General features: G+C 37.9%; 1 long non-coding RNA gene across 1 annotated transcript; it reads right to left on the reverse strand.

Moving 5' to 3' along the window:
* Nucleotides 1–218: 218 nt before the first annotated feature.
* On the reverse strand, nucleotides 219–9,578 carry LOC103098907 (uncharacterized). The gene is made up of 3 exons (XR_459226.2): nucleotides 9,454–9,578; nucleotides 3,760–3,994; nucleotides 219–1,539 (listed from the first exon to the last, which is right to left on the reverse strand). It is a non-coding gene; the product is annotated as an uncharacterized LOC103098907 (long non-coding RNA).
* Between the last annotated feature and the right edge of the window lie 1,437 nt (nucleotides 9,579–11,015).

The following is an 11,015-nucleotide window of genomic DNA, read 5'->3' on the forward strand; positions in this document are numbered from 1 at the left end:
TTGACAAAATATTTGTAGCAGTCCTTTTTCATATTAACAAAGAACTAGAAACAAAGTAGATGCCTATCTCTTGAAGGAATGGCTAACAAATTAGAGTACATGAATCTAATAAGCTATTATTGTGCTCTGAGAAACATGAAAGAAGCATGGAAAAACATACAAATTGACACAAGTGAAGAAGTAAAGCAAAGATGACAATTTATACAGTGACCACAGTAATGTAAATGAAAGCACAACAACCAAATAACAATAAAAAAGAATGATGTAAAACTGTAGAAATAAGCTTGGTCTCAAAAAGAAAGATACTTCCCCCTCCCTACTCCTTTGCAGAGGGTGGAGAGGGGGAGGTTAAAGGGTGTAAAACATTACATATAAAGTAAATATACATTTTTTTCAAAGTATTGATCAGTTTTGTTGAATCTTTTCCCTTTTTTCCCTCTTTAACAGAAAAGAGAGATGGTACCTTGGGAGAGAGCAGGCAGAGGGACATGGAAGGGTAAGAGTGGGAAATCTAGGTGTTGCAAAGGTGGGATTCCAGAGGTGGGATTCCAAATCTGAAATAATTGGGTGGTCTTTAGGAGGATATCAGGGCTTTCCTAACTAATATCTATGCAATTATATTATTTGGATAAGATCAGCTCTGGGCATGGTAGGGAATGTAGTAATCCTCAAACCAAATACCTTTTCCCTTTCTCTGATTCACTAAGGCATTTTCCTGAGAAAATAGTTCTCTATGTTTCAGACACTCCTTTCTAGGGCTCTGGATATGAGAAATCAACATTCTGACCTGTTCTATAGGCAAGGGGATTTTCTTCCTTTAAACTGGGAATTAATGCTTGAAACGCAGATCTATTGTTTAGGTTAACACTCTAATTCTGCCTTTAGAGCATCTCTGGAGGAAGAAAGACATTTTAAAGCCATTTTCGATATGAAAGTGTGCCTCTTCTTATAAGACACATGAGATGTCTTTGTACACTTTAGACTCCTATTAAATGCCTTTCAGAATGCAACTTGCAGCCAAACCAGTCCAAATCAGCAGACAGAGGGAGGCACATGATTTTACAAGATATGAGGCTTTTAGCATCTCGGTCACTTAACCTAATCTCAAAGAGAAAACAGCCAAAATTAAATCCTAGTGTTTCTGTCTTTTATTTTACTTTATAATATGGCAGAATAATGGATTGCCTGACCTTTGCTGAAAAGGAGATCACTAACTTTATTTTTGGCTCAGTGGGAAGCTATCAGAAGTTTTTTCAAAGCCAAGTTCAGGATACAATAGGGAGGCTGGCTATTAGCCACGGAATCTACTGCTTTAAAGCGTATAAAATAACAGAGACCCGGACAAGGCTGTACTTAATTATTGGCAGTAACTGGCTTTGCTTTTCAAAATAATAAATGAGGGTCCCGGCAAAGTCTCCTGTTAAGTAGCTAAATGTGTAATCCACCTGGGATATTGTTTTAAAATTCATTTCATCTTCAGTGATTTGATGAGAGGATGAGCTGGGCTGGTCATTTCTCTTGTGTGATGCCAGAGCGCACCTAAGGGCAGGAAACATTTATTTTGATGATTAATACCCACAAGTTTCTGGGCCTAATGAGAAGTCGTAGATATATTTGAAATGAAATTGCTATTTCCCACCTCCCAACCCCCACCATTCCCTTCATTCATCAGGTAAACACTTTGATTACTTGCTTTTGAAGTTTGCACCCAACAGGACTGATGTTGCCCAATGACACCATGAAAACATTACTCTTATATTAGATGTGGGTGGAATTGCCAAAGAGCTGCCCAGAGACTGACTTCAGATGGTCAGTGTTGTGTGTGCATTGTTTAACTTATCTGCACTTCTCTGGGATGAAGGATAGGGGCTGGGGAAATAAAATAGATGAAGTGGAATATCCCTCCTTCTGCTCCCAGGATACCCCTTTATGCTTACAGAAAACCCTGGTGACAGATTTCTTGCCGCTCAAATTAAGCCTGCCATGCTTTCATCATGGTCAGCAGTTTTCACAAGGGAAGCAGGCGCATTGGATTTGGAGTTTGAGGATCTGAGCTCAAATCCTGACTGTCACTAATTAGCTGGGAAAGCCACTATCCTAGCTAAGCTTCCATTTTTCTTCATCTGTAAAATGAGCAAGTGTGGTGAGGTGGTTAAATAGTTGACCTTGAAGCTGGAAAGATCTAGGTTCGAGTTCTGCTTCTGATTTCCTATGTGTTTGACTCTAAGCAAGTCATTTAAAATCTATGAGCCCTGGACAGTTCGGCAAGTCTATAAGTTGTAGAGCAGGTGTGGATCTGCATTGAGAGAGGGAGTTTGCTCATTGGGTATTTCCCACTCTAGTGGTAGCATAGAGATGGCCCAAAAGGGAAAAATGGGTCTGATAAAATTCATTCTACTTCTCTCACAGGGGTCTTGTGAGGATTAAATGCAATCGAGAATGGAAAGCACTTTTGTAAGCTGCATATGCTATGTGAAATTACTTATTAAGAAGAAATCTGAGAGCTACCACTCTTTTCTGAATCATCAGAGGGAAAATTGTTTTCTTGCTATGTTCTACTGTCTCACTCATAGTTTGTCAGAAAGTATTACCAGAGGCCTACCTTAATAATAATCATACTATTCTAGGTTTATATTTTCTTTAAAATTCTTTTACGTCTACTATCTTGTTTCTATTTTATGATCAACAGTCCCTTGAGGGAGTTAGGTAGGGTGTCTATTTGACAGATGAGCAAAACTGAGACTGAGAGGTGGTGATTAGCCTTCTTCAAATTCCTCCTCCTATATTTCCCTTCTTACTCTATCTCCAGTTGAGATGGAGAATAGCTGCTCACTAGTACCCTTTTTAGATTCAAGACTATTTTTAGTCCACAAGTATTTATTAGGCACTCACTTTAGACCCAGACTGGGCTAGGCACTGTTTTCAAGGGTCCCCCTAAGCTTTCCTTAAACCAGGATAAATAATAACTATAGCATAACCTTAAATGACCCCACTACAAAATAAAACCTTAGGCTATCTTGGCTGAAAAAAATATAACGATAATTTGGTGGTCTACAGCATTTACTGCCACCTAGGGAAGCTGTGGACATTTAAAAACTGGAAAACAATGGAAGTATCCTGACTGGCAAAGTGCCTCTGTGTGTGTGTGACTTCTAATAAAGGCACAAATTTTTACTACTCTGTCTCAGTGCTCCAGAGGAGCTGTTATGGTCAATTATGTCATTGTTAAAAAGGAGTCTATCTCTTTATTGACACAATATAGACTCCATCCTGTATGAAGGAGCCATTAGCCTCCATGTGGTCATAAGTTGGTTTCCCCCAAATGTCCCTTAGATTATATGCTCACCAGGATGTAATTAACCTTAGAATAATATGAGCTCTTAAAAAAGAGATACACATTTTAGTATCATCAAAGGCCCTAATCTAGTGCTCACCCTGGACCTTTGACTGCAGTTTTCCATTAAGTTTGGTGCATGCCAGGGTTCCACAGGGGGAGAGCCATAAATACACATTACTGATAGCATCTAGCACAGTGCCATGTGTTAGTGACAGCTTCATAACCACTCTCTGATAACTTCCTTCAGCCATCACCCATCTCTTTACTGCTTGCTAAACCTTTTTCATTCTTTTTCTTTTCTTAAAGAGAAAGGCTGCCAGAAGGGGGCCAGTTTTAATTAAACAAATATTTACTTAATATAAGGTGCTGTCCTAGGTTCTGAAAGGGAATTCTAAGATAGCTCCAGCCCCCAAAGGACTTACCTAATAGGGCAAATCAACTGAAGGCACCGAATTTAGAGAAAGTTCAATTTAAAGGGGGTTGACAGTACTTGAAGTCCTTCAGCAATGTAGAAACAATGGAGGAAAGAGGAAGATTGAATAAGGGACTGGTTGGCTGCTCAGGATAAGTAGAATCATGGCAATGGATTATGGAGAGAAGGATGGGGCTGCTGGATTCTTCACTTTGTTTTCTTTGCCAAGGAGAATAGACTCTCAGCTAGAAAAAATGAACAAAATTAGTTAATAAAGCATTGACTCCCAGGATAAGTAGGAACATAGTAAGAGAATATCTAACTTTCCTTGGTGACTTCAAGTCAGCAGGTTGAGATATTCTGCTTCTCAGGCTGCTGGAAGAAATGGTGGATATGATTTCTTAGCCACCTTCAGTGATCTTTGAGAGTTCGTAGAAAACAGTAGAGACACTATAGGGCTGGAAAAGCTCAAGTTCAGATTTTTTTAAAATGAGAAGAGTTCTTCAAACCATCTTCAAACCAGTCAGCTTGATTTCTGTTTTTGGCAAACTTCTACCCTTTATTATTAAGTGGTATTTTTTATTATTAAGTTATTTAATAGTAAACATATAGAAAAGGAAGTAGGATCATAAAGTTATTAGACTAGTAATTGGGGATCCTTTATATATAGTTTATCCAGATTTTAGGAGAGCATTTGGCAAAGTGTTTCATGCTATTCTTATGGTAGGTATAGAAAGCTGTAGACTATACAATAATGTAGTTTGGTAGGTGTATTTTGAATAGGTTAAATGGCAAGATCAAAAGAGTAATCAGTAATGGATTGACATCAATGTGAAAAAAGATGTGCAGTGGGATTCCTTAGAAATATATATGCTGTGGGGGGCAGCTGGGTAGCTCAGTGGATTGAGAACTAGGCCTAGAGACGGGAGGTCCTAGGTTCAAATCTGGCCTCAGCCATTTCCTAGCTGTGTGACCCTGGGCAAGTCACTTGACCCCCATTGCCTAGCCCTTACCACTCTTCTGCCTTGGAGCCAATACACAGTATTGACTCCAAGACGGAAAGTAAGGGTTTAAAAAAAAAAAGAAATATATATGCTGTTTAATATCTTTGAGTAACATGGACAAAGGCATAGAGAATACATTTATCAAATATAGAGATGCCATTACATCCTGAAATTTATAGGTGACATGAAGTTAGAATACAAAAGATTTTAACAAGTTAAAATGTTGGGCCAAAATTAATAGGATAAAATGTAACAGGGGCAAATAAGCATATTTATACATCATGTATTTTTGTGGGAGAATGTGCCTCAGGCATATAATAATAGTTGATCCTTATATAATGCTTACTAGGTGCCAGGCACTGTGCAATCATTCATTTGATCTTCACAAAAATCCTAGAAGGTAAATGAGGAGATTGAGGCAAATAAGGATTCTCAGGATCTCACAGCTAGTATGTATCTGAGGTCACATTTGAACTCAGGATTTCCTGACTCCAGGGCTAACACTCTATCCACTTCACCACCAGGCTGTTTTTAAGGGAGGGGGAAGATGTCTTTACTCTGTCCTTACTCTGATATTTTAGTAAAAGTTTTTGCTTTGAAAAATATAATATTCTTGGCTTCAAAAAGTCATCGACATGAGATCAAGATGGAAAAGCCAGAGCTAGACAATACTTATTATTTGAAAAACCTCCAGAAGTTTTAGTTTGTAGGCAGCTAGGTGGTATGGTAGATAGAGTACTGGGTCTAGAGTCAGAAGATTAAACATCCTGAGTTCAAATATGGCCTCAGATACTTACTAGCTATTTGATCCTATTTGCCTCTGTTCCTTCATCTAGAAAAAAGAGCCAGAGAAGGGAATAACAAACCATTCAAGTATCTTTGCCAAGAAAATACCAAATGGAGTCATGAAGAGTTAGACATAACTGAAATGAGTGAACAACAAAAGCTCAGTACAAGTCAGCAGAGTAATAGGAAAAAAGATGAAGATTTTTTGGCTATAATATGAGAGATATTGTGTCCAGATGATAATAGTTTCACTATACCCTGCCTTAGTCAGACCTCAATTAGAGAACTAATTTTAGTTCTTGCATCCACATTGATAAATTAATATGGGATCACACATATACAATTAACTATAGTTAGACACAGTGCATATTAAATATGGTATAGAACTGTATATGTGTCTAAGAGAGGGACAAAATGTTATATGAAGTCAAAGAGAAGAAATCATTATGATCCATCATTCTGATGTATTCAGCCTAGGATAGACTGCATTCGAGTTCTAGCCTCATTTCATTTTAGACTACATATTTTAGGAAGGAATTTGACAAGTTAGGGCATATCGAGAGGAGGGCAACTGCAATGGCAAAGGGTCTGGAGATCAAGACCTCTACATGAGGATCTGTTGAAAGGACTGAAGATCTTTAGACTAGAGATAAAAACAACAACAACAACAAAAGATTTAGGAAGGGGACACTATGGCAGCTATTGTTTATAATTGCACATGCATTTGATATGCTGCCATATGGGAAAGAAAGATTTGACTTATTCTGCTTGGCACCAAAGGACAGAACTAGGAGGAAAAAGTAAAAGTTGGGAAGAGGCAGATTTCATTTTAATGTTGGGGTGGTGGTGGGGGCAGTTCCCAACCATTAGAGCTATGAAAAAGGGAGTAGGCTTGGGTGCAGCTAAGTCACTTAGTGAATTGAGAGCCAGACTTAAAGAGGAGCAGTCCTAATGTTCTCACCAGGTTATCCAGTTGGTATCGTGTTTGTTCATAGTTGTTTGCATAATGTCTAAACCATTAGGCTGGGAGTTTCTTGAGAGGAACAGGGACTGGAGTGTTTTGTATATTTATTTTCCTTTATGTCACTACAGTTCCTGGCACATAGTGGGTACTTACTAAATGCTGATTAACTGACTGACTTTCTGTGTCAAAGCATCAGGGTCCTAGAAGAAAAACTAAATGGGAGAATAGAATGTTGAACTTACTATATTTAGGGGGGTTATTATTGGGAGCGTTTGGCACTGAATAGCTCTCTAATAAGGTTTAATGAAATAGGTTTCTCCCTGGATTCAAGCCCCTTTCAGAATTCAATAGTATTTTCCTGGAGGCTTCCAGTTTCTTTGGATGGAGAAGGAACAGAGAAGAGAACCAACAATGAACCCACAAGGGAAAGAGTAGCTGTAAAAAAAAAAAAGAAGTTGAAAAGGGGGAAACAGATAGATGTGATTGAAATACTAGAGGAGAGAAAGAAGTCAAGCCTATATCTTCTGAAACGTTATAGGCAAGGACTGAAAATATAGGTGACCTAACCTACAGCTATTGGTGCCAATTGTGAGCTCCCTTGGGCTGAAATGGACATGAGTGACATTCTGATTTATATCCTTCCATATCTCTAGGAATCCCTTGTAGCTTTTAAAGGGTATCCCTAGGTTTCATATGGGGCAAAAACTACCAACAAAGAAAATTTAGTCTGCCTTCTTCAATCCGATAAGATAGCAATGTTGGGGAAAGGGGAGATGAATTTCAGCATTTGAAAGGCACACAAACACAAGGGGATCAGGGAGTGTCAGGAAAGGCATCAGATAGTGGATGCTTCCAGTTCTGCTCCTAAAAAAGAGAGGTCATGGCACAGTAGCATACCTGAACTCCAAACCTTTCCAGAGAGCTTTTATAGTTCCTCACTTAACCCCTGGGGAGGATGTCAGATAGAAGAGAGTTGACACATGCCAGTGTCATTTGGATTTGTGTCTGGGAAGGATAATGGTGTCCTGTTAGTCATAGATGATAAACACTTTGGCGAGAGAATTTTCATGTTTACCTGAACATTTGGTATTTATAAGTTGTCTCTTGCCATTCAGAGAGGGCAAAATTTCCTTCTATTTCTTGCAAACTCAAACTGTGGGTTTAATCAGTGAAAGATTCTGGCATATTAAGAACATATTTCCCTGTACCTTAATTGTGAAATGCCACATGCATCAGGCTCTGAAATTCTTTGTCAGTGTGATGAAATCCTTTTGATGGCATGGAATTAGATAGTTCTTAGAAACCAGCAGTCTCCAGGATCAAACTAATTCACCTTTTGGACTGTAAAATGCTTCCTTGTTTATAGATATAGTTTTCTTTAACTCTTCAGAGTTGGTGTAAGACAGACACCTAGATCTATGGGATTCAAAAGATATACAGACACCATAATGTCACGCCATCTTAAATATCTTCATTTTTATTCTAGCAACATTTTCCTTCATAGAGGGAAGGACTGTTTCCCACTAGTACAATAATGAATTGGTGTTTGTTTGCCAAGCTTGTATGGATTAAGTTTGTTAAAAGTCAAGTCAACAAACATTTATTAAATGCTTCCTATGGTGCCAGGCATTATAGTAAGTTCTGGGAATATAAATACAAGGAGAAAGATAGTTCTTGCCTTCAAGATGCTTATAGTCTAATGATGGAAGACAAAGAGTCATCTTTTACAGTAGAACTGAGTGGTGGGGGGGATACTTGTATCAAAAAAATTTTTTTTTACCCAGGGGATATCATTAATATGGAAAAAACTTGTCGCATTGTTATTGGGATTTGCCTACTTTACCATATTTAAGGTGCTCGTGAATGAAAATTAGTGCTATCCTCTTGGAATATCCATTGTTAATAATTTTCCTGGTCTAATACTTACAAAATGTAATCTGAGTCTTTCATGAACCTAAAGTCAGATATGGGTTCTTTTAAAAAAATTTTTTAAACCCTTATTTTCCATCTTAGAATCAATACTAAATATCAGTTCTAAGTCAGAAGAGAGGTAAGGGCTAGGCAACTGGGGTTATGTTACTTGCCCAGGGTCACACAGCTAGAAAGTATCTGGGGTCAAATTTGAATCTAGGACCTCCTATCTCCAGGTCTTCAGATATGAGTTCTAATCTGACTTCAGATACTTACTATGTGACCCTGGACAAATCACTTAATCTCTACCTGCTTCAGTTTCTTTATCTGTAAAATGGAGAAAATAATAGCACTTGTCTTCCAAGTTTGTTGCAAGGATAAAATAAGATGTTTGTAAAGTACTTTGCAGACCTCAAAGTGCTATATAAATACTAGTGATGATGATGATGATGATGATGATGCTATGCCAATGCCAAGGGTTGTAACTGTGTTTCCAGATATAAAAAGACATAGGTACATTTTGAAAGCCTGTAGTCTGTCCAAATTTTGACACTTACACATTCTAATTTTTAGTTTTAGTTTTACTTAAATAACAACTGCCATCCAGCTCCAGATGATTGTATATGATACCATGATCTCTATTATATATAGCTTTAAAAAAGGATATGCTAAATTTAACATGGCTTTTCCAACATAACTCTTCTTGGCTGTGGCTCTGAATCTCCTTCTGTTCTCTGTTGTGTATTTTTAAAAGATGTCCCATTGATCTTGTTTTTTAAAAAATTATAACTATTGTTACCCTCTACATTCCTGTTACCTTCCCCTCACCAAAGTCCTCCCTAATAACAAGTAAACAATCAAGGAAAACAAATTTAAAATTGTTCATGTCTGAAAATGTGTCTCATTCTGCCATTTTAATCCGTTGCCTCTCAGTCAAGAGGTAACAAGCATGAACCATCACAGTCTTTTGGACTAATAAACGGTAATTGCATTGATCATTGTTCTTAAGTCTTTAATAGACATTCTCCTTTCTCCTTACTTCAATCTGCATTAATACTTAAGTCATCTCAGGTTTCTCCGAATTCCTTCCCTTTCATCATTTCTCATGGTCCAACAAGATTCCAATATATTCATATTGGTTGGTTGGTTGTTGTCCTTCATCCTGGAAGAGGACCAAAATAACATTACAATGTCAGGGTCAATGTATGGTATGTCCGAATGTGGCTGATCAGACCAATATGAGCTCAGAAGACTCTCCCACAGGTCAGGCCAAATGGTTCACGTGAACATTTGGGATGAAGATGCTCCTAAATTCGTAACTCTCACATTTCCTTTGAGCTACCACTGTTCTGTTTTGCTCATAGAATACAGCATCTTCTTTGATATCAACCCTCTGTGCTGGATGGTCCCATGCCAGTGTCTCCCATATAGAGACAGGTAGGTGGCATAACAGAGAGAATGCTAGACCAAGATCCAGGGAAACCTGCATTCAAATCCTACCTCAGACACGTATTAACAATGTGACCCTGTTAGATCAATCTCAGACTCAGCTTCCTCAACTGTAAAATAGGAATGATAATAGCCTCCCCCCCCTCATGGTTGTTATAAGAATTAAAAGTGTTAATATATGTAAAGCATTTTGCAAATCTTAAAGTGCTATATAAATGTTAGCTATTATTAACTGTTCCCCAATCAAAGGGCATTTACTCTGTTTCTAGTTCTTTGATACAATAAAGAATTCTCTGCTTACATAATTAAAAAAAATTTGGATTGTTTCTTTCTTCCTTTGCTTGTTTTCAGGATATATATACCTAGCAGTGTTACAACTAGGTCAAAAAGAATACACCACTTAATGACTTCTGAGGTTCTGTGCCTGTTGTTGGTCCAATCCCAACCCAGTCTCCCCCTTAGTTAAAGTTTGATGTTGGGACAATATGAGGCATTTGCATCTTTGAACAAAGGAGATTTACTTTACCCAAAGACAGCAAGTAAATACAGCAAAGATACAGTGTCACAGCTTCCTTCTCTGGATTAGTCTCCCCGATCACCCCTATACTCATGACTGGGACTTTATATGGTCCTGCACTAGGAATCTCTGTCAGGAAACCTAGGGCCAATCAGGTTGTGTTGGGAAGAAAGTCAGAGTAGTTGCATCAGGAAATTGCTAGTTTTATCTATTTCCTGCTAGAGACAAAGTAAGCCTCCTTTGCTCAATGACTCATGAGTGCCTCATTCTATCCCAATATTGAACATGAACTAAGAGGGCATGGGGTTTGGAGCCATGCCTATAACAGTTCCAAATTGCTTTCCAGAATGGTTGGATTAATTCACATCTCTACCAATAGTGACTTAGAGTGCCTGTTTTTCAAAGTCTCTCCAATGATTATAGTTTTCCTTTTGTGTCAGTTTTGCCAATTTATAAGTGTTGTGAGGTAGAATCTCAGAGTTATTTTAATGTGTATTTATCTGATTTTTAATGATTAGGGATATATTTTTAATATGGCCATTTATACTTTGCTTTGCTTCTCTTTCAAATTGTTTTATCACATCTTTTGACATTGGGGAATAATTTTATTATATATTTGAATCACTGAGTCATAT

Source organism: Monodelphis domestica, chromosome 1, assembly GCF_027887165.1.
Source record: "Monodelphis domestica isolate mMonDom1 chromosome 1, mMonDom1.pri, whole genome shotgun sequence".
Classification (NCBI taxonomy): domain Eukaryota; kingdom Metazoa; phylum Chordata; class Mammalia; order Didelphimorphia; family Didelphidae; genus Monodelphis; species Monodelphis domestica.